A 25031-nucleotide genomic window follows, 5' to 3' on the forward strand; every position below is an offset into this window, starting at 1 on the left:
AGTAGCATTTGCCCCCTGCCCGGAGGAATGAACAAGTGTTCAGGAATAGGAAAAGCTATCAGTCTCTGAATGTGCAGATAGTGTGTTTGGTGGACCAATACATATACCATGTGAATGCCAAGTATCCTGGATCTGTGCATGATGCCTTCATCTTGAGGAATAGCTGCATTCCATATGTGATGTCTCAACTCCAGAGGCACAGGGTATGGCTAGTAGGTGAGCCCATGGTCCCCACCCAGTTGATGTGGGTATATGGGTGTGGGGTTGTCCCTAAAGGTGAGTGTATGTCTAACAGGTATCCTTCTAGTATTTGCAGGAGACTCTGGTTACCCCAACCTCTCATGGCTACTGACCCCAGTGAGAAATCCGAGGACAAGGGCAGAGAAACGTTACAATGAGGCACATGGGCGAACAAGGAGGATCATTGAAAGAACCTTTGGCCTCCTGAAGGCCAGGTTCTGGTGCCTCTATCTGACAGGTGGATCCCTGTACTACTCACCCAAGAAGGTGTGCCAGATCATCGTTGCATGTTGCATGTTGCACAACGTGGCCTTGAGACGCCAGGTGCCTTTTCTGCAGGAAGATGAGCCTGGAGATGGTCTTGTGGCAGCGGTAGAGCCTGTGGACAGTGAGGAAGAGGAGGCAAAGGAAGAAGATGTGGACAACAGACGATCACTCATACAACAGTACTTCCAGTGACACACAGGTAAGACACTGTAACTTCACTTTCCATTGCAGTTTTGTGTTTGACATTGAACATGGCAGCCTGATTTCCCTATTTCTATGACCACTTACTCTACCCTTTGGCATCTCTATTTTCAGATCTCTGTGTCCCACTCTGGCTCCTGGTGTGTTTACTGCTGCCCACTACAGGTTATACCCATGTGTTGCAGGGTTGGCGCTAGTAATCACACAGGACTCGTCGGATATACAGGTAAGTGGTATTTATTGATTGTATATAGCATTTTATGGTGATGAATGGATCTTTTGTTGAGTTTCCGCTCTCCGAGTCTCTACTCCAGGCAGGGTTTAATGGTCTCTTCCTCTTCTCTCTTTATTCCTTTTAGGTCTCTCGGGAAGCACATGTGAAAAAGAAGAAGAATAGTCTTGGTAAGTGGTTGTGTTTTCTTTTGTTTTTTTTACTTATTTTCTCTTCCTGCCTCTGTCTTTCCCTTTTCCTCTTCTGGTTACTTCCTGGTCTTTTGGGTGTAATCTGTTTATTCTCTCTCTCGCTCTCACCTATGGTTTTCTTTCTCCTTTCTGTTCTGGGGTGGTTGCTTCTGGGGTTTCCTCTATTCCTTTTCTCTGGGTTTTCTCTTCTGTCTCGGTTATACTGTCCCTGTAGTATATGTACATTGTTCTCTCTTTCTTTTCTCACACCTGGTTCTGGTTGTGCTGATTTTTATTACTTTTCCTTCACTCCCACGCACCCTTTCTCGTGCCTTGGTCTTCCCCAATTCATGCCCTCCAACCCTTTTGTGCTTCATCTTGCATAGTACGTCTCTTACAGCCCTTCAATTGCTAACCCAAATATTTGTCCCCCTCCTGTCCTCCCTATCCCTGCCCAGGCCACGTCCACGTACCTGAGTCTGCCACGCTTCTCCTGAAGCGTGGCGGGTAGTAGCGTTCTGCTTCCCGGAGCCGGCTCTCTTCGTCCCTGATTTGGATCGCCGCAGTCCTGGTCTTCTCTCCTATTCTGCACCTGAGTGGAGCCAATGGCCCCGTGAGATCCCTGGGTCTTCCAATCCCTTTGGGGTTTTCAATCCCATCCTCTCTCCTCACAATCGTCTTCCCCTTTCCCCGACGCAATGCCTGACCCTTTAACAGTCCAGATTCCCGCTGAGGCACACTCTGGCCCCCGCAATTGGTTGAACCTGGAGACACATCCAGGGCAGTCGAGGAAGCGCCAGCACAAGCAGGGGCATTGTGCGGGTCTGCCCAGTCCGGCCTGTCACAGACACTCCCCCTAGAGAGCGCAGCCGATGACGCTCAGGAGTTGGATAGCGGGACAAGAAATCCGCATTCATCATGTGGCTGCCAGGAGAGTGCATAATCTGGAAGGAGAAGGGTTGCAATGAGAGAAACCATCTTAGGACACGAGCATTAGAGTCCTTGTTGCAAGCAAGCCAGGTGAGGGGCGCATGATACGTGAGAAGGGTAAATGACCGCCCAGTGAGATAATACCGCAGGGACTCCACAGCCCACTTAATAGCCAAACATTCTTTCTCAATAGTGGGGTAGTGGGCCTCTCTCGGGAGGAGTTTTCAACTAATGTACAGTATTGGGAGTATGGACCCATCCTCCTGTGTTTGGGATAAAACCGCCCCAAGCCCCACATCAGATGCATCTGTCTGTAAAAGGAAAGGCTTTTGGAAATCCGGACAGCATAATACAGGATTTGTAGTCAGGGCATTTTTCAAGTGTTCAAAACTGCATTGTGCAGCTTCGGGGAGGGAGGTAATGGTACTGGGACAAGACTTCTTGAGCAGATTGGTGAGGGGTTCTGCTACCGTGGAGAATTGAGGAATAAACCGCCGGTAGTACCCAACTAAGCCGAGAAAGGCCCATATATCTTTCTTTGTCCTTGGTATGGGTATCTGTTTGATGGCATCTACTTTCTCACCCTGAGGGCGAACCAGTCCTTCCCCTAACACATAGCCAAGATATCTGATATTGGTATACCCCAACTTGCACTTTTCTGGGTTCGCGGTTAAATGGGCTTACCATAATGCCTGTAAGACCTCCCTCAACTGTTCTAGATGTTCGGTCCAGCTGTTACTGTATATGACTATATCGCCCAGATACGCAGCTGCGTATTGCTGATGGGGATGTAAAACCCTATCCATAAGTCTTTGGAACGTGGCCGGGGCCCCGTGGAGTCCGAAAGGGAGGACTGTGAACTGATAGAGACCCGATGGGGCTGCAAATGCTGTTTTTTCCCTGTCCTCTATTCTCAACGGGATTTGCCAATATCCTTTTGTAAGATCGAGAGTGGACATATATCTGGCTTGACCCAATCTCTCAAGGAGCTCGTCAATGCGTGGCATGGGATATGCATCAAAATATGTTATCTTATTGACTCGTCTATAGTCCACGCAGAAACGAGTACTCCCATCTGGTTTTGGGACCAACACTACTGGGGAATACCAGGGGCTGTTGGAGGGTTCTATGATACCAGCCTCCAACATTGATTGGACCTCTTGTTCTATAACAGTTTTTTTTGCTTCTGGGACACGATATGGGCGTTGTCGGGAGATAGTCTCATTCTTGGTTCGGATCGGGTGTTCTGCTAACGGTGTTCGTCCGGGATGTTTGAAAAAGACATCCCGGTACATCTCAATAACGTGTATTAGTTGTTCAAGATGGGTGTCTGTGAAGGTGGCATTTGTCTGAGGAAAAGACTCCTCAGCATGGTGTTTCGTGGGAAAGGATAGATATGGGATTTCATCTGTGGTCATATTTGTGATATACCGAATGGGTTGCACGCTCGTTGGATCCTGCCATTTTTTAAAGAGGTTTATATGGTATAATTGTTCTCTACCTTGGCCGTGAGGAAGAGCCAGTTTATAGGTAGTGGGATTGACTTGCTCAATAACTTCGTAGGGCCCTTGCCACCGGGCCAGTAGTTTGTTTTCACAACTGGAAGGAGTATTAAGGCCTTGTCCCCTACATTTAAACTGTGGAGTACACCTTTAGCATCATACCATTTTTTTTGTTTCTCTTCTGATTCACGTAAGGTATTGTGGGCTTTTTCCCACACTGTATGGAGAGTATCCCTCAACTTCCGGGTGTAAGTCAAGAGATCTTTTACCTCGTTGTCAGACTCTTCCCATTGCTCGGCCAGCATCTCGAGAAGAGTTCGAGGAGGTCACCCGAACAACAATTCGAAGGGACTGTGCCCTAGAGAGGACTGAACGTGTGTACGAATAGCGTACAGTACGAGGGGCAATTTTTTTTCCCAGTCTCTACCGTCTTCGGTAATACTTTTCCTGAGCAAGGATTTAATTGTCTTATTATACCTCTCCACAAGACCGTCTGATTGCGGGTGGTATGCTGATGTTCTGATCTGCTTCACTCCTAGGGTTTCGCTTACTTCGGCCATGAGTCTGGATATAAAAGGGGTCCCCTGGTCGGTTAGATTTCCTTGGGGAAACCTACCCTGGAAAAGAAATCAATCATTGCTTGGGCAATTCCTCTAGTGTGCATACTAGGGAGGGGAATAGCTTCTGGATACCGGGTGGCATAGTCCACCAATACTAAGACATATTGCCGTTCCCTACTGGACGGGGTGAGGGGACCGATGATGTCCATGCCTACGCAAGAAAAGGGGGTCTCTATGACCGGCAAGGGCTGGAGTGGAGCGGGTGGGTGTGGAGCTGGATTGTACAATTGACATTTTGGACAGTCAGAGCAGTGCCTACGTATGTCCCCGAAAACTCCGGTCCAATAAAAACGCCAGTGTACGGCCTCCTCCGTTTTTTCCCTCCCGAGATGCCCCTCCCTATTGTCCCCATGAGCTAGATACAAGACCTGCTGTCTGTGAATGCTGGGAACTATCATTGTTTCTGCGTCCCTTCTTCTGTATTTGGGATTTTATATAAGAGTTGATTGTGTATAATAAATTTCGGACCTACCACATGTTCCTCTGGATTCAGAGCTTGTTGCCACACGTTTTTTAATGAGGGGTCGTCTCGTTGACTCTGTCGGAAGTCCCCTGACACGGTACACACTTTGCTTGCGACTCCCGGGTTCGGATGGGTTATAATATTGGGATTTTGCACATACTGTTGTCGTTGTACCCTTTTTTGTCGTCTGCTTAGGGTTACCCTTGGGCTTCGACTCACTCCCTCGCCCGCTCCGAAGGGAACTTCCCCCCAACACGTTTTAAGAGTGTGCTCCTGACCTGCTTTTGTTAAAAACAAGGGAAAATCCACATAGTCGGTTCCTATGATAATTTCCTCTACCAGGTGAGGGAGCACCCCTACTTTGAGGGTTTCTTTCTCTTCTCTCCACTGTAATTGGATTAAAGCTACCGGATAATATCTTTGATCCCCATGTACACAGGCGATCAAAACTTGTGCCTGAGGTAGACCCTGTCCGTGTTCAACCAATTCCTGTCGTATTAAGCTCTGGCTACAACCGGAATTGATTAATGCTACCCTCTTCACGCCATTGAGAACGATAGGGAGAGTGTATGTAGGCTTGTCTCCACCAGCCCAGAAGACTTGTCCTTTTGTGACTCCAAACTCCATAGGTTCCTCCATATCCTTTTTATGCGGGCAATATCGTGCTATATGACCCCACTCCGAACAGTTGTAACACTGCGGACCCGTATTTGGAAAGGAGGGATGAGTGGGATTGTGTGACAGGGTACGCTCCTGGCCCTGGGATACCATTGGTCTTGGTGTTGTTCCTCTTTCTACATTCGGACGCACAGGGGAAGGGGCTGGGTGTCTATCTAGGATTGGCTCTGAAATCCGGGCCCTTGTGAAATGCACAAGCGAGATCAATAGCTGTTTCATTGGTCAGTCCTGGGTGCTGTCTTACCCAGTTACGGGTGGTACTTGGTAAGGCATCCAAATACTGTTCTAAGACTATGATGTCGAACATTTCTTCTCGGGTCTTTTCAGTTGGATGCAACCATCTCCCCGTGGCATGTTGAACCCTATAGTAGATGGTGCAGGGATTCTCCTGTTGTTGCCAGTTGGTTTGGCGAAAGCTGGACCGGTAGCTTTCGCTGTCGAGCCCTACCCGTTCTAATATAGTTCTCTTGATGTCTTTATAGGGGAGAGTACCACTGGGGTTGATCGCTTGATAGGTGGCTTGTAGGTGCCCAGTCTGTAGGGGTGCGATATACTGTCCCCATTTCTCCTCCGGCCAACTAGCAGTGCTTGTGACTCTCTCAAAGTTGGTGAAAAAGGAATCAGGGTCTTCATGTTCCTGATACCTTTGCAAGACGCTGCTGGGTACATTAGGATGCACCTTCATGTGGGCTATGGTGTCGATAAGCTTTCCCAAGGCGGTTTCATGTACCAGTTGATTATTCGCCATGATTGTGGCTTGGCTCTTTAGAGCGTTCTGTAGGGCCTCTCTTTCTTCTCTTGCTTCCTTCATTTGCTGCACCCACATTATCTGCAGGTGTCGCTGTCCCTCCGCCAGCTGAGCAATTACGTCCATTACGACGTGTCTCAATCCCACTTCTGACACCACTTGTTGCAGGTTTGGCACTAGTAATCACACAGGACTCGTCGGATGTACAGGTAAGTGGTATTTATTGATTGTATATAGCAGTTTATGGTGATGAATGGATCTATTGTTAAGTTTCCGCTCTCCGAGTCTCTACTCCAGGCAGGGTTTAATGGTCTCTTCCTCTTCTCTCTTTATTCCTTATAGGTCTCTCGGGAAGCACATGTGAAAAAGAAGAATAGTCCCGGTAAGTGTTTGTGTTTTTTTTTCTTTCTTTTTCTTATTTTCTCTTCCTGCCTCTGTCCTTCCCTTTTCCTCTTCTGGTTACTTCCTGGTCTTTTGGGTGTAATCTGTTTATTCTCTCTCTCTCTCTCACCTATGGTTTTCCTTTTCCCTTCTGTTCTGGGGTGGTTGCTTCTGGGGTTTCCTCTATTCCTTTTCTCTGGGTTTTCTCTTCGTTCTCGATTATACTGTCCCTGTAGTATATGTACCTTGTTCTCTCTTTCTTTTCTCACACCTGGTTCTTGTTGTGCTGATTTTTATTACTTTTCCTTCACTCCCATGTACCCTTTCTCGTGCCTTGGTCCTCCCCAATTCGTGCCCTCCAACCCTTTTGTGCTTAATCTTGCATAGTACGTCTCTTACAGCCCTTCAATTGCTAACCTAAATATTTGTTCCCCTCCCGTCTTCCCTAACCCTGCCCAGGCCACGCCCACGTACCTGAGTCTGCCACGCTTCTCCTAAAGTGTGGCGGGTAGTAGCGTTCTGCTTCTCGGAGCCGGCTCTCTTTGTCCCCGATTGGGACCACCGCAGTCCTGGTCTTCTCTCCTATTCGGCACTCGAGTGGAGCGGATGGCCCCGTGAGATCCCTGGGTCTTCTGCTCCCGTCGGGGTTTTCAATCCCATCCTCGTCCTCCTCTCAGTCACCTTCCTCTGTCGTTGTGGTCCCGTCCTCTCTCCTCACGATCGTCTTACCCTTTCCCCGACGCGACGCCTGGCCTTTAACAGTCCAGGTTCCCGCTGAGGCAGACTCTGGCCCCCGCGATTGGTTGAACCCGGAGACACATCCGGGGCAGTCGAGGAAGCGCCAGCACAAGCAGGGGCATTGTGCGGGTCGGCCCAGTCCGGCCCGTCACACTATGTTAATATTACCGTTGATTAGAAATGCAATGTTTACAGTTTGTGAAACTAATACACTTGTCATATAATCCACAGACTCCATACTTGAATTTGTTCAAAGGGTGTTTATTTAGGTGCTAATAAGTGGAGGGGGGTATTGCAATGGGCTGGGTTGATGATGGAGGAAAGTCCAGGGTAGAGTCCAGTCTATTGGGATTAAAGATGTATTGTCCAATGGGGCATAGGAAGGGGAATAATAGCAGTTCAAGGTGGACAGGGTGGCAAATTGGGACAGAAGGGTGACAATCAGGAGAGTCTTATTTCCTGGCGGGGTCTTGGCAATGTTCTCTGGCTTGGATCGCAGGGACCGTTTGCGGGGTGGTTCTGCTTCTGCCGGGGTGGGGTGCTGGTGGCCTGTTGGTCCAGTGGCAGGGCCTCCTGTCCATTAGCGCCTGTGGGGGTGGAGGGCTGTTCATCTGTATGGCTAGTGTCAGGGGCCCATTGGTGTGCCACTGCCTCCCTCATGGTGTTGGCCATGTCAGCCAGCACCCTGCAATGGTGACCAGGATGGTGTGGATGTGTTTGAGGTTCTCCCTGATCCCCAGGTAGTGTCCCTCCTGCATCTGCTGGGTCTCCTGCAACCTGTACAGTATCTGGCCCAAGGTCTCTTGGGAATTATGGTATGCTCCCAGGATCTGTGCAAGTGTCTCGTGGAGAGTGTGTTCCCTGGGCCTGTCCTCCTCCTGTCGCACAGCAGTCCTCCCAGTGTCCCTGTTGTCCCTGTTGTCCTGTGCCTCTGTCCCCTGAACTGCATGCCCACTGTCACTGACCCCAGGTCCCTGATCGTCCTGTGCTTGTGAGGTTGCCTGGGGTCCCTGTAGTGGTGAACACACTGCTGATTGACGTTTCCTGGGGACAGAGGTATGGGCCCGATGGGTGGGTGCTGTGCTGGTGTTTCCTGAGGGGGAGGCTCTGTGGTGGTATGAGACTGTGGCAGAGTATCCGACTGTCCGGAGGTCCCTGATGGGCCAGGTTGGTCATCGTGATCCAGGTGTGCAGAGCTGCTGTCATCACTGTGGGCCTCTTCGGGGGGAACTGGATGTGGCTGGAACCTCCTCTCCGGTGACGTTGAGTGGGGGTCCTGTCTCTCTAATGTACATGCTTTAGTGATGGGTGTCCATGCAGGTCTGTGATGGGTGTCCATGCCTTGCTGTGGCATGCCAGGCTTGGTTTTGGGATGGGTGGGTTGTGATAGTGGGGTATATGTGAGGCGGTGGAGTGATGGGGGTGATGGTAGGAGTTTGTGATGGCATGCAGGTAGGGTGGGGTATAAAATAGTAAAGATTTGACTAACCAGAGTCCAGTCCTCCTGCTACTCCTGCGAGGCCCTCAGGATGCATTATTGCTAAGACTTGCTCCTCCCAAGTTGTGGGGGAGGAGGTGGGGGGGGTCCACCGCCAGTCCTCTGTAGGCTACCTGGTGTCTTGCAACCACAGAACGCATCTTCCCCCGTAGGTCGTTCCACCTCTTCCTGATGTCATCCCTTGTTCTGGGGTGCTGTCCCACGGTAGTGACCCTGTCCACGACTCTCTGCCATTGCTCCATCTTCCTTGCAATGGACGTCTGCTGCACCTGTGATCTGAATAGCTGTGGCTCTACCTGTATGATTTCTTCCACCATGACCCTCAGCTCCTCTGAGGTCTCTTTGGGGTGCCATGGATGTGGTGTGAGTGGTATGTGTGAGGCTGTGTGGGGTGATGTGTTGGGGTGTGTGATGTGAGGTGCATGGATGGTGTATGGGTGATGGTGTTCTGTGGCTCAGATTGAGTGGGTGCTCCTGGCTTGTCTCTCTCTTAGTTATCAAACTTTTTTGTTCAAAGGGTTGTGGGTAATTTGGGTGTGAGTTTTATATTGGATTGGGTATGTGGGCGTGGTATGTGTATGTGTCACTAATAACTAATAAAGTACACTGTTCCAAAGGGACACAACTACTCTACAAGAAGGCAAGAATAGTCAGGAGCAAAACAGCCCTCACACATACAATAGGATGTCAAGCTTCATCACTGGGCGAGCTCCTCATCAGACCGGCACTGCAATGTCTGACGGGCCACCCCTTTCAAAGAAGGAGGTGGATCTTAGCCGGAGGATGTACTCCTCTTAGTGAATATGCCCATAGTAGACACAAGCTAAAGGTGTGAATGGGAGAGGGAAAAAAAAGTGAAACTTAAAATTGGCTCTAAACCATCACCATCATATTTTAATAGTTCAGAAGATGGCCCAGGCCAAGATTAAAAATGAAGGGAGTGCATGTGGAGGTAATGTTCGCCTGCACTCACACACAAAAAGTGTCAGGAAAATGAACAATCTCCAAATTCCTATAGAACTAGGTCGACATGTTTCGCGTCTAAATGGACAAAAATTATCTGGTGACGCTTCCTCCGGACCAAAGAAAAATAACGGACTTCTCCTAATAGTAATGTATGAACCTAATTTAGGATACAGTAGAATAAACAAATAGCTGATCACTTACTCATGCCAGCTGCTCGTCAAAGTAAGTCACGGTCAGCAAGTCGCCCATCCCCAATTAGAGCATGGGCTTCATAGGAATCCACGTCCCTGAAACAGGTATGCACTGATTCTGTGTACCTGTTGTCAGCCGAAACCTACCCCGGGCCGCATTCCTGCATTTGTATGTGTATGTGTGTCATGTGTGTGTATTTTGAATTGTTCAATGTGGTGTAGTTTTGTTAGTATGTGTGTATTTTGAGCACGGCAGTGTGTACCGCCAATGGTTTACTGCGGTTGAAAGACTGCTGTGGTGATTTGTGGGTCCTGATAATGTGGGGGTATTTCTGTTGGCGTAACGGTGTGGGTTTTGGTACCGCCAGTTTATCACTGACCTTTGGGCTGGCGGACTTGTGTGGGTGTCTGTATAGTGGCAGATTTCTCTGTGTGTAAAAAATACAAAACAACCTTGGATGTCTCCAACGGTTTCTTCTACCAAAACATATAGCATTAAAGTCAGGACCTGAGTGCATTCTCATTTGAATCATGAAAAGGCTTCTGTCATTTGCCCCAAGGATACAAGAACAACCTGGGACTGTTCTCAGCATGTGTAACATCAATATTGCATGATATTGACCCCGAGGCATTGTCCTATGTGGATGACATCGATCTTACAGATGACGACTTCAACATTCATCTTGCCAGGGTCGATCGGACTGTGCTAGGATTCAGAGCCCTTGGCTACGGATTCAATTTTAAGAAAACTAAAATAGCCTTTCTCAGTGTATTGTCCATGGGATATGAGCTATCAAATTAGAGCAAGAGCCTGGCTCCGCACTTTTTAGAAAAATGTGCTCAACTTCATCCACCGAATACAATCAAGAAACTCTACTTGGTTTCTTTAACTTTGGCAGAACTTACATTCCAGATTATGCAAAACACATCAAGCCACTCTTTGAATGAATACGCCCAGGTTTCTCAAGCACACACTGGACCTTTGAACACACTTGCATCCTTAGAGGATTGCAGGAGGGCATGCTAGAAGCAAAACACTTACACACGTATGACAACAAAAGAAATTTGGTCATTTGGTTCACTTATATCACCTTTGATGAGGGCAACACGAGCCCATAGCATATAAATCACATTTGTACTCCAATGCAGAACAACGCTTTGCACCCACAGAAAAGATTCTGACTGCAGTACAGATGGCTGTCATCAAAGAGAGGCCACTTGCCAAGGGGAAACTTGTTGTTGTCGTCACCCCGGTGCCAGCCTTAGGGGCTGTCACCAAAGCAAACATTCCTAACGCTAAAGCATTACATCTACATTGGATTCAACGGGCAACCTCCTTGACTGCCACTGATGTTGATGACATCTTTGACACAAAACTTCAAACACAATAATTTCTCCAATACAAACAGGAGTACCCTGCACCTTTTATCATCTTGCCACTTGACAGATATCACACTATCATTTACACTGATGCTACAGCTGAACCAGCTGTAGGTACAAAACATCAATATTCAGCCACTTGCTCACCTGTGAGCAGAGTGATGAAGGATGGCGTATTTTACTCTCACAATACCTATACGCAGACCCTAGGGGACTGCACAGCACAATTGGTTGAACTCAAAGCCCTCATTCTGGCACTGGAACATACGGATCCAAGACATCTCACATTGATTGCGTGTGATTTGTACTACTGCGTCTAGTCCTACAATGATTATCTCAATCATTGGCAGTTGAATGGGTTCAGAGACTCCAAAGGGAACTCCATCAAACACAGAACTCTGTGGGGGAGGGTGCCTGATCTTAAGGGTAAGCTACCTGATGCTCATTTAGTCCATACATTTGGCCACCAACGTGTAGGTGTACATGTTATCAGAAACACCTAGGCTGATGAAAAAGCCAAATCTGCAGTAGCTGTAGCTTCTGTTGCTGCAGTGACTCATTCCCAGATGAGTTTGGATAATGAAATTCTGGCTGCCGTGCAAGCTTCAGGTAAAGGCAAGCCTCTGCCAAAAGCATACCCCACAAAACATTCATATCATATCAGTGCACAGAATGTTGCCTTTGCAACAGTTCCTTGGGTTGGAAATCAAGTGATCCTCAACCAAGGCCAGAGATTAGATCGCCTCAAAGCGACGCATGAGAGTGTCACATCTGCTCATGCTGGTGTTGCGGCTGCAATAACACTATTACAGAAAAGCTTCTGGTGGCTAGGTCTATACAAACAGACCAAGCAATATGTCCTTTGTCATGACTTTTGCCAGCAAAATAAGGGTTCAAAGATCAAACACACTCTGCAGACATCCATTTAGTATCCTTTCAAGCCACTACAATGTGTGTACCTGGACCCTTGTGGTCTCCTACAACCTGATGGTGCATCCAAATACATTTTAGTCACTGTAGATTCTTGTTCTAGATTACTGTTGGTATAGCCACAGCAGTCAGCTGACACTCAAACTGTTAGAAAAGACTTGCTGATCTTCATCGGTACATATGTGGTTCCAGCATTCCATTCAGACCAGGGCCATGCTTTTGCCTCTAAGGCATTTAAGGACACCATGAAAATGATGGGTGTTGAGCTTGATTACTCCTCACCCTACCATCCCAGGGTAATTTGGTCATGGAGAGGAGGAAACAAGATCTAAAGCAGCCCTTAACAGCTAGAGTATTAGGTTCAGACCGCAGTTGGGTTCATCACCAATATGGGGTCCAGAGTGCACTAAATAATCTGCCAAGGTGGTCCTTGGGAGGACGCACTCCTTATGAGGTCCACTTTGGAATGCCTATGTATGTCCGAGATCTAGATGGCCCTGGTTTGGTGGCAGCAGACACACCTTTTTGCATAAATGAATGTCTCACTGTCTTACAGGAGCTTCAAAAATTCTATAATGATAATTCAACCAACAGTGCTGCCAACCGAGGAATAGGGGATTTTGGCAACAACTTCTACAGGCTGGATTCCTAAAGTCAGTGATCTGGCTCATGAGAAGATTGCTGTGAAGAAGGAATTCAGCCCATCCTACAGACCAACACTCCCAGTCCTGTGAATACAAGGCACTAGAACAGACATCTTACCACTGCTGCCAGGCTCTAAAGCAAACAGATGTGCCTCCATCTACAACATCAAACTTCACCATGTGGCCAAACCTGCACAGTAGACCTAGAGTTCCCTCTTACTACCCAACAGGATATACCTCTCCAAAGAAGAAGCAACAACTCTTCTGAATACATCAGCTTGTAAAACACTGTTGCAAATACCTAATCAAGCATGGGGAGGGCAGAAAACTGAACATCTGCCAATTTCTGTCACCACCTCCCCGACAAGAACCATCCAAGATGTGTTGGTCCTCTACTCCAATTCAACAGACAACACTGTCTACTATGAACCTCCACAGGAAGTCTATCCATCCACCAGTAATGCACTGTCTCCCATGTTTGCAGAGACAGCTTCCGGTTACTTCATTGATCCTGATGACTTTTCTTCAACTTCATCTACAACTACAACTGAAACTGTTTCAAAGACACATAAGATGTACAAATGGCTTTAAAATAATTATTTAGTTGATCCATGGAATTATCTGTGGATATCTCTGACATTGCTGGCTTTTCTATTATGGATTGGATTTGTGGCTGTTTTCTTTCTTCTTATAAATAGTAATTATGTTCCTGAATGCTCTTCTGTCGAGTCAGTGGATGAAGGTTCCCTATCTTTCCTAACATAAGGTTCGAAGAGATTTGTCTCTTGTGAACATTTCAGCCGTACCAATTCCAGATGGGATTGTTTGGTATAAAGTTCCATTTGATTTATACGGGCCTACTAAGGTCATTCAAATTCCATATGTGTTTCAAATTTCAATGACTGATGTGATTACACCTGGTGTTGCTTCTGATGACTGGGATGTTCAAACAGTTGATTCAATGCTTGCTGAGCTGCACTGTATTTGAAAGTGATGAAATGTATATTAACAAGGCTAATTATGGGGAAATGTTCTGATATCATCATTGGGGACATTACTACATGCACCGAGCAACTAGACATGGATCAGTAGTTAATTACACACAGTGGGAACATTGTTCCACACCTCCAGTGGGGAGCCCCAAAACGTATACAGATTAATTTGCATATTTTTCTGGGCATGACACTACAAATGCAGAGTCCTATTATTTCAATTTACCACCTTCAAAAATATGAAAGATTTTGCTGACACTAAATTGGTCTACTCAGATTCCTTTGTTTCCCGACTTGCAGTTGAAGGATATGAATACTGGAAGAACACTATTGATGTGAAAAGTGTTTGGTAAACACAAATGGGCAAATTGAGGATAGGGAAGATTTGTTTGGAGCATGCCTTATTTCTGTCCAAATTATCTTTTCAAATGATACAATTCAACAAACATCTTGACTAGGGTTAGCAAAAACAAAGGAACTCAATGCACCCAGTATCCCCACACCAGCCAAATTCACCAATTGGCAATACTTCCTAAATGTCACTGAGGAAGAACCAGATGCTAAGGTTCAGGATGGTACCTATAATTCTTCACTTTATAATCCTGGCAGGTCGTTATTGCAGCCAATAGACACAAATGTGTGTCACGCATTTTTTGTTAATTCCTCAGGAGGTTTCAAGATTAGTTGGCCGGACCCTCTCTTTTCCCGGGTCAACACTCGTTTATAGCTACCACATAGAGTGTGGGTAAACTGTGCATACAATGGATACAAACTTACACCTTAGCAGCAGTTAAAACACATCTTAATATGCTATCTGAGGAAATAGACTTGCAAGACGTCTTGCTGGGTCCAAGAAAGCCATGCTCTAAACGATTTCTGAATGCCATATACAATGAGATCTGGAAGCATTTGCAAATGGAAGCAGCTGCACGTTTAAGGCAGATAGATAAAGGAAATTTGGAAAAGGCTTTAGCTGTTGTTGATTATGACATGAATACTCTGTCCAACAGGATATACACCCTTAATAACATAGGCCCTCATTACAACCCTGGCGGTCGGTGTTAAAGCGGAGGTAAGACCGCAAACAGGCCGGCAGAAAAAATGGGATTATGACCGTGGCGGAAACCGCCAACATAGACAGCCACTTTAACACTCCGACCACCACGGCGGTAGAAACAAACATCGCTGCGGTAACCGCCAACAGACAGGCGGAAGACAAAGTAATGCCCACTGTTTTTCAAGACGCCTATCTGCCACCTTTTCCAGGGCGGAACCAACGATATCAAAAGCACGGCGGAAACAGTACACAGAAGGGAAACCACTCACCTCTCAACACCCAACGAGGAACCAGGACGCCATGGAGCCAGAACTTCAGGTGTTACCTATGTTGGTTTACCTCCTCTTCTACCAGGAGTACGAACGGCGGCGACGGCGACTACGGTGACTACTGCACCTACAACACAGGGGAGGGGGGGAGGAAAGAGAGTGACACACACACGCAACACGCAACACCCCCACCCTCACACACAACAACATACACACAAATACATGCATCAACATTACATATACACCCCCCGGCCCCCTGGAAGAACACAAGGACAAAAGGAAATGATTGTCATGATTGTAATCATGAAAAATCCATTAGTTAAAAGTCAAAAATCAGTATATAAAAATATGTACACCAACTACACAAGTTTGGATAGTGTACCAATCATTGTCTGTGGACCACTGGGCCCAAAATGCATGGGCGAAGCCCACACATGATACCTGACTGGAAACGGAAATAACACTGCTGGGGCATCAGATCGAAAATACACAGGCACCTCAGGGGGAGGGGGGCACCTCAGCCTGATGAACGCACAACGCCACTGCTGCACGAGGGGGCTCCATACCCACTGCTCTATCCTGGGGAGTGCAAAGCCACAGTCTCTCAAGTCTCTCCAGTGAGTGGTTTGCCCACTGCTCTATCCTGGGGAGTGCAAAGCCACAGTCTTTCAAGTCTCTCCAGTGGGTGATTTGCCCACTGCTTTATCCTGGGGGGTGCAAAGCCACAGTCTCTCAAGTGGATAACAATCTCCACTGGTTCTGGAGGGGGCCTGGTGCCCAGAGTGCTTCATTCTGCCAAGGACTGAGGTAGTGGATGTGATACTCCACTGGTTCTGGAGGGGGCATGGTGCCCAGAGTGCTTCATCCTGCCAAGGACTGAGGTAGTAGATGTGATACTCCACTGGTTCTGGATGGGGCATGGTGCCCAGAGTGCTTCATCCTGCCAAGGACTGAGGTAGTGGATGTGATACTCCTCTGGTTCTGGAGGGGGCCTGGTGCCCAGAGTGCTTCATCCTGCAAAGGACTGAGGTAGTGAATGTGATACTCCACTGGTTCTGGAGGGGGCATGGTGCCCAGAGTGCTCCTCATGAAGTGTGGCCAGTCCAATTCCCTCACCTGGGTGTGCATGCCACGAGATTGGTGAGGTTCAGGTGGCATGATACGCCATGGAGGCAGCGACATACCCCACACTGCTGGGGCTTCACCTTCCACCTTCAGGTGCAAACAGTGATGGAAGTTGTGCCTCATGGAAGCTGCCCAGGGTCCAGGAACTCTCCTCCAGCCTCAGACGACTGACCACTGGGGATGGTAGCCATTTCAGCGGTGGTGCCAGTGTCCGAGGACGCCGCGGGCCGGTGGCGGTGCTTGTGGCGCTGTCTGTGGCGGCGGTGCTGGCGGCGGGGCATGGGTCAGCACCTGCTGAGGGACAAAGCAGGATGTCTCCTGCAGCCTCAAACTGCTGCCCACTAGGGAAGAGGCAGGGGACTGTCGCTGAGGCTGTAGATGTTCCGGGGCGGTGCAGGTGGCGGTGCAGGTGGTGGTTGTGGTGGGGGGGCAGCTAGCGGTGTTCTCCGCCGTACAGGATGGCGTGGTCGTGGACAGAAGGTGTGACACTTGTCCCTCAGTCGGTGCTACCATGCCCTCGCCTGACCTGCTCTCGTGCTTTTGGCCCTTCCCCTCCTTTGATGGTGCCGCAGTCGTCTTGCCACTATCCCCTTTTGTTTTTGCTGAGCCCTTGGTGGCTGGTAGTTTTGGCTTCTCCCTCTGGGATGTGGACACCTTTTTCACCTTGGCAGGTGGCGGAATGTCCTTGCCCTCGCTACGTGGCACACTGGCAGCCCTGATGGGTGGCGCACTCGATGACCCCGCAGTTGCTGGCACCACTGTGCCTGGGGATGTGGTGGCTGAGGTGCTGGACTGGGACTTGGAAAGCCTGGCCCTAGGTGAAGGACGGGGGTTAGGTCTAGGGAAGAGGTCAATGTTAGCCAGGAAGTTTTTTAGACACACTCGGACGGGAAGATGGAGGGGGTTTGGGAGTGGAGGTAGAGGTAGTGGTTGTAGGAGGTGTATGTCTGCTGAATTTGAGTGAAGGTGCATGGGCCGGAGGCTGAGGTGAGGTGGATGGCTGTTGGGTGGGTGTGCATCTGCGTTTGTGTACTTTGGGAGGAGGGCTCACTGACACACTGGAAATGTGTGAATGGTAGTGGGGGTAGTAAGTGCACATGAGCGGTGTGTGGAGCTGGGCGTGCTGGTGATGGAAGTAGTGGCTGAGGATGTAGTGCATGAGTGGAGATGAGACAGGGAGGGAGGAGGAGGACGTGGAGGACGGGGACACAGTGGAGGCAGTGGATGTTGCTGTATCTACATGGGAATGGTACTTGTGTGAGTGCCTGTGGGATGTGTGGTGCTTATGTTTGCCATGTCCACTCTTGTGTGTTGATGTGTGTGCATGCTGGTCTGATGGTGTGCTTGGGATAGGCTGAGGTACAGGGGATTGGGTCTGGGTGGAGGAAGTTGGAGGGGGGAGGCTGGACACAGGGACAATGGCTGCCATCAGTGCTGAGGTCAGATCCTAAAATGCTCTCTGTTGGGCTGCCTGCCCAGAATGAATGCCCTCCAGGTATGCATTTGTTTGTTGCAAATGCCTCTCTACACCCTGGATGGCATTCACAATGCTAGATTGCCCAACAGTGAGGGATCGCAGGAGGTCAATAGCCTCCTCACTGTGGGCAGCAGGGCTGACTGGGGCAGGGCCTGAGGTGCCTGGGGCGAAGGAGCTGCCCACCCTCCTGGGTGAGCAGGCACGGGACACAGGCTGAGGGGCTGCTGGGAGGGCGGTGCTGGTAGGGGGGATGGCAGCTGTACCTGCTGATGTGGTGGACACAGAGGTGCCCGCCACAGCAAGGGAGCTCCCATCAGAGGAGGAGTCGATGTCACTGCTGTCTGCTCCCGTCCCGGCCGTTGAGCTCCCTTCAACCTCCATCCCACTGGTGGCTTCAGACTCTGTTGCCTCACCCTCCAGGCCCAAGTGGGTTGCAGCTCTCTCCTGCTCTGGTGCCAATGCCCCTCCGCCTGATGATGCTATTGCATACAAGAACAGGGAGACCACAAAAAGGGGGGGGCGAGACAGAAGAAAGACATGTTCAGTGCATGCAACACCACTATTGTTGGCGGACACAACACACATGGAGCAGCCCTCTACACTGCGCCATGCACTGACAGTTCCTAGAAATTTCAGCTCACCATGGGGTACGAGGCCTAAGACCAATTGCTGCACACCTGGAAGTCACAGGAGCCTGACTAGGTGTAGATGGCTCTTACCACTGGTGGGGTTGGGGTGCCACATAGCCTGCCTCACAAGGGACCTTGCTTACCAACTTCGCCCTAGTCTAGGGGAACCCACTGCCCACCTCCCCCACCCAGAAACCTCATAATGCACGCAGAGTCAGCTGAATGAGAGTGTACTCACCCCCTTGTGGCTGCTGTGATGCCCTCAAGCGCCCATCCAACTCCCAGTAGGCCACCGCCAGGATCCGGAACATCAGGGGGGTCATGGTGCGACGGGCACCCCTACCACGTTGGGAGGCCATCCCCAGCTGGACCTCCGCCATCTTCATGCTCCAGCGGTGCAGGTCCTCCCATCTTTTACGGCAGTGGGTGCTCTGTCTGTGGTAGACCCCAGGGTCTGGACGCCCTTGGCGATGGCACGCCAAATACCCTTCTTCTGGTGGGCGTTGACCTAGAGGAATGGTACAGGGGAAAGGAAATTACTTACCCGTCCGAACCATCATACTCATTGCCCACCAGTTCCCACCCATGCCCTGACGCACATACACTCACCATCCGCACATGCAGGCCTCAGCCCCCCCCAATGTATCTTCCATCCACACCACTCAAAACAGGCATTGCCCGTGCAGCATGCTCACAGTGTACTCACCTGTTTGTCTGGAGGACCGTACAGTTGCGTGTACTGGGGGAGGACCCCATCCACTAGTTTCTCCAGCTCCTCCAAAATGAAGGCAGGGGCCCTTTCCACAGACACTCGAGCCATTGTCGCTTCCAGACACAGGTCACAGCAGCACTTGCAGTGTAGGTCCTCTCCTGTTGAAGTTCGGGTATCAAGTGAGGGAACAGACAGAAAATGGCGGTCACGTCCACGCCGGTGCGTACCGTCACCACTGACGTACATCATCATTGGCTCCTGGCACCCATAGGGCCCAATGTTAACCAATGCAGAATTGCGCTGCGGTCTTCGACTGCCCACTGCAACGGTGTACAACGCCAGCGCAGTTACCTCATATCCCCTTGTCCCACCTTACAGGTAAGGCAGCTGCCATTTCAGGAGGCCACATGGGATGAATATTAACTGTGTCTCACCTATCTATGCCGGGAATATAGACAGATACCGGCACATTGCAGATTAATAACGTTTCTGCAAACAACAAATTGTGATACCTCAGTGTTGTATGACTCTCTGCTCGCTGTTCTCCTCCATAGGGCACGTCTGCTGGGGCAGGTGATGAGATGGCAGCATCCTCCAGTGTTCAGCCCCCTGGTGGACCTGTCAACAATGGAAGAGAGACACATCCTAGTCACATACAGACTTGATCGTGCAACAATCAAGGAACGGTGTGCCCAGTTGGAGCCAGACCTGATTTCATCTATCCGCCATCCCACAGGAATCCCCCCTCTAGTGCAGGTCCTGTCTGTACTCCATTTACTGGCCAGTGGGTCTTTTCAAACAACAGTGGCCATGGGATCAGGGATGTCCCAGCCAATGTTCTCTAACATGTTGTGCAGAGTGTTGTCTGCCCTGCTGAAACACATGCGCAGCTAAATCGTGTTCCCTCAGGTGGAGGATTTGCCCACAGTGAAAGGTGATTTCTATGCCCTGGGACATATGGGACACATGTGGCATTTGTACCCCTCCGCAGGAATGAACAGGTGTATAGAAACTGGAAGAGATACCATTCGATAAATGTGCAGATGGTGTGTTTGGCAGACCAGTACATCTCCCATGTCAATGCCAAGTATCCTGGCTCTGTGCATGACGCTTACATTTTGAGAAATAGCAGCATCCCTTATGTGATGGGGCAACTCCAGAGGCACCGTGTGTGGCTAATAGGTGAGCGCAAGGTCCCAATACAGTTGACATAGGTGTCTGGGTATGGGGTCTGTCCCTAAGGGTTACTGTGTGTCTAACAGTTGCCCCTCAACATTTGCAGGTGACTCTGGTTACCCCAACCTGTCATGGCTACTGACCCCAGTGATGAATCCCAGGACAAGGGCAGAGGAACGCTAAAATGAGGCACATGGGTGAACTAGGAGGGTGATCAAACACACCTTCGGCCTCCTGAAGGCCATATTCCGGTGTCTCCATCTGACAGGTGGCTCCCTATACTACTCACCGAAGAAGGTGTGCCAGATAATCGTGGCCTGCTGGATGCTGCACAACCTGGCTTGCGACCGCAGGTGCCTTTTTTTGCAGGAGGATGGGCCAGATGGTGGTCTTGTGGCAGCTGTGGAGCCTGTGGACAGTGAAGAAGAGGAGGCAGAAGAAGAGGATATCGACAGCTGAAACAACATCATCATGCAATATTTCCAGTGAGACACAGGTAAGAAGATGTCACTGCTTCCCACATCTCATACTATTGTTTGAGCTAGCATAAGTCTGTCATTTTCACTCAGTGTATGGTCCCTGACTTGTCACTTTGACTTTACATTTCACAGATCTGGGTCCCACTTTGTGTCCTCTGCTCTGTTAACTCCTGGCCGACAGCTGTGTTACATTGGTATGTGAACAAGTAAATTGGCATTGCTATATTCCATAGTTATTACAATTACACATTTGTGAAAGCACAGACTGGCTCCAGATTGTTTTGTGACTGAAGTGTGTTTATTCCTGTGCAAATAAGTGGAGGGGGTTGTAAAATGGGCTGGGGTGATGGTGGAGGTATGTCCATGGCAGAGTCCAGTCTATTTGTTTCACAGGTGCATTGTCCAAAGGGGCATAGGAAGTGGAGCAATGGCAGTTTAAGGATGGACAGGGTGACATAGTGGGACAGAAGGGTGACCATCAGGGGGTCTAATTTCCTGGTGGGGGTCTTGGCAATGTTCTCTGTCTTGTTCCTGGATCTCAGGGACTGTTTGCGGGTGGTTCTCCATCTGCAGGGGGTAGGGTGCTGGTGTCCTGTTGTTCCTGTGGCGGTGCCTCCTGTCCACTAGCGCCGGCGGAGGTGGAGGACTGTTCATCATCCAGGCTAGTGTCAGGGGCCCCTTGTTGTGCCACTGTGTCCCTCTGGGTGTTGAGAAGGTCTGCCAGCACTCCTGCAATGGTGACCAGGGTGGTGTTAATGGACTTCAAGTCCTCCCTGATCCCGAGGTAGTGTTCCTCCTGTAGCCGCTGGGTTTCCTGAAACTTGGCTAGTACCGTTGCCATGGTCTCCTGGGAATGATGGTAAGCTCCAATGATGTTGGAGAGTGCCTCGTGGAGTGTTGGTTCCCTGGGCCTGTTCCCCGTCACACAGCAGTCCTCCCAGTTTCCCTGTTATCCTGTGCCTCCGTCCCCTGAACTGTGTGCCCAATGCCACTGCCCTCAGGTCCCTCATCATCCTGTGTTAATGGGTTTGCCTGGGTTCCCTGTAGTGGTGGACACACTGCTGATTGACGTGTCCTGGGGACAGAGGGATGGGCCCGCTGGGTGGGTGCTGTGCTGGTGTTTCCTGAGGGGGGAGGCTCTGTGGTGGCTTGTGACAGTGGCAAGGGAACCGACTGTCCCGAGGTCCCAGATGGGCCGGGCTGGTCATCACTGTGGGCCTCTTCTGTGGGGGGACTGGATATGTCTGGTACCGCCTGTCCGGTGATGTTGGGTAGGGGTCCTGTTGGGGTGTAAATGCATAGTTATTGTATCTGTGTGTGCCATCGTGTGCAATGGGTGAATGACCCTCTACTCCTGTGCTTGCATTATTGGCTTAGTCCTTGTGTGATTGGTGGTTTTGGGGCATGAGTGAGTCTCTGTACTGGACATGCTTGGGTGATGGGTGTCCATGCATTGGTGTTACATGCAGGGCTTGGTTTTGGGATGTGTGGGTTGTGTTGGGGGGGCATCTGTGGGTTGTTGGGGTGATGAGTGTGAGGGTAAGGGTGGGAGTATGTGATGGCATGCAGGTGGGGTGGGGGGTATAAGTTAGTGAAGATTTGCCTTAACAGAGTCCAGTCCTCCTGCTACTCCAGCGAAGCCCTCAGGATGCAGTACTGCCAAGACCTGCTCCTCCCATGTTGTTAGTTGTGGGGGAGGAGGTGGGGGTCCACCGCCAGTCCTCTGTACAGCAATCTAGTGTCTGGATACCACGGAACGCACCTTCCCCCGTAGGTCATTCCACCTCTTCCTGATGTCATCCCCTGTTCTTGGATGCTGTCCCACTGCGTTTACCCTGTCGACAATTCTCCGCCATAGCTCCATCTTCCTTGAAATGCACGTCTGCTGCACCTGTGATCCGAATAGCTGTGGCTCTACCCAGACAATTTCTTCCACCATGACCCTGAGCTCCTCCTCAGAGAACCTGGGGTGTCTTTGAGGTGCCATGATGTGGTGTGGGTGATGTGTGAGGTGGTGTCTGTTGTGATGTGTGAGGGGATGTGTTGGTGTGTGTTGTTTGAGGTGCATGGATGTTGTGTAAGTGATGGTGTTGTGTGTCTGTGGATGCTGGTGTTGTTTAAGGTAGTGTCTCTCTCTGGCCTGCTTTCACATTTCTGGTAGTAAGGGTTTGTGGGCAATGTGGGTGTGTGTTTTATAGTGGTGTGAGTGTGTGGGTGTGGTGTGTGTATGTGTATCAGGTGTGTGTATTTTGAATTGGCCAATGTGGTTGTGTTTTGTAAATTTTTGTGTATTTTGAACGCGGCGGTGTGTACCGCCAATGGTTTACCGCATTGATTCGTGGTTCGTGATAGTGTGGGCGTATTTTTGTTGGCGTGACGGTGTCGGTTTTGTTATTGCCAGTTTATCTCTGACCTTTGGTGTGGCGGACTTGTGTGGGTGTCTGTATTGTGGTGGATTCCGAGCTGTGGGTCGTAATTCCTGTAGCGGAATTCCACGGCCGCAGCGGTATGTTGGCGGTCTTCTGCACGGCTGTAAGCGGGATTTACCGCCAGGGTTGTAATGAGGGCGATAGTGTTGTCTGTGATTGACATCATCCAGAATGACATGTACTTTTTACACCATGGACAAAGTCAACTGCGTTCCATCATGCAGTTAGGTTGGACACTACAGATTCTGAAAAAAGGCCACATCCCATGGAAATACATTAACAGTAGTGACTTCTTTGCTGCTTTTAATTTATCCAGGGAACAATAGATAGTGGCTAAAAAGGAAGCAACTTCCACCATGCTCAATATAGAAAAGTTAGAGAAGCTGCCTTTAACAGATGCAGAAAGTAATTCAACAGGATGGCTCATACATGGCATTATAAATCTGCTTATTTCCACCTTTCGTTTCACAAAATGTTTGAAACATTTTGCTGTGGGCAGATACGAGCGGTTAGGAGATAGCTATAGTAAAGAAGAGTGGGAGTTGCCTTTTGAATACAAATGTTTGAACAGAGGTCTTTCTCAGTGCTATCGAGTGCAAGACTGCTGTTAGTCATTAAATGATTTGGAAACAGGAGTCCTCTCATGGCCTTTGCAATGTGGGGGTCTCAAACTTGGCCTATTTTCTAAACGGCACTCCTGTCCGTTTGATTCATCCAGTATTTCATATACTTTCAAATGAAGGTTATGTGGTCCTGAACGAACAGAGCTGTTGAGGTATGGGACCAGGAATTGGCTACGCAATTTCAGTCTCTAAGATTGTAACTTGTTGTGGACATGTTCTATTCCCCCCCACACAAGAGATAACAGTAGCAGAAACATGGCCCCACATCGATACTACTAATGTAAATTATGATAAACTGAGCAGACTAAAGGCGTTATTGTTTAAAACACAAACGGCGTTGACATCGGCTACAGAGACGTATGCTCTTCAGACAGCAAGATCATCATCTGAGATACAATCCCTATTAAATACCAACTTCCCAAGGCACTTTGGAGTGCTGGTTTCCAGAATATTCAACGCTTCAAATACTACTGGGATTGAGTGGAACAAGAGCTGCTAATGTTCCCGATTAGGATTCATTCACAGCCATACCTCAGGAGACTGGGGCTGATTCGCAAGGCCACTTATGAGCCACCCTTGGTGAACTATCTGGCTCCTTCAGGCACTTTGGATGATGCTGCCCTCGCAGGCAATGCTGAACTCGAGGCTGCTGCTCACTACTGCTCCGAAGATCAGTCTGCCAATCCTGTCATCGATCTGACGATGTGGATTAATTCCTGGATGCCCTTCCTTTCGATGACTTCGGGGACATTCTCCAAGAACATGATTCTTGTTAAATAAATTTGACTATTGGCTTATTCTAAAACGTCAAAGTTATGCCAAAATTCCCTTTTTGATCAACTTAACTTTAGCCTGCTGTGCTTATCATGATCAATATTTTATCTCTTCATATGTTTTAGCTATTTTTAACTAGTTTTAACAAGATTTTTATAAGATTTTATTAAGATTTTAATATGTTTTTTGCTGGTTTTAGTCCAGAGCATATTAGATTGAGTTCCTGCACTGGCTTCAGTATTATGGTGTCATACTTGTTCCGGCAATGAGGAGGGTATAGTGGATCCTATTACGTTCTATTGGGAATCAAGTTTGCTTAGCCTTCTGGCTTGCAGGCCTGTGCCCCTGTCACTTAGTGACTTTTAACCTACTTAGACCGATCTGTTTTAGCACATTTATTTAATTATTTTTTTCAAGATGGCTGCTATGCTTGTAGATAGTAAAATGTTTTGATTTCCCGTTATCGGTGCCACTCTGTGAAGGTGTCATTATCAGTGTCAAAGACAAGTG

This window comes from Pleurodeles waltl, chromosome 10, assembly GCF_031143425.1.
Source record: "Pleurodeles waltl isolate 20211129_DDA chromosome 10, aPleWal1.hap1.20221129, whole genome shotgun sequence".
Classification (NCBI taxonomy): Eukaryota; Metazoa; Chordata; class Amphibia; order Caudata; family Salamandridae; genus Pleurodeles; species Pleurodeles waltl.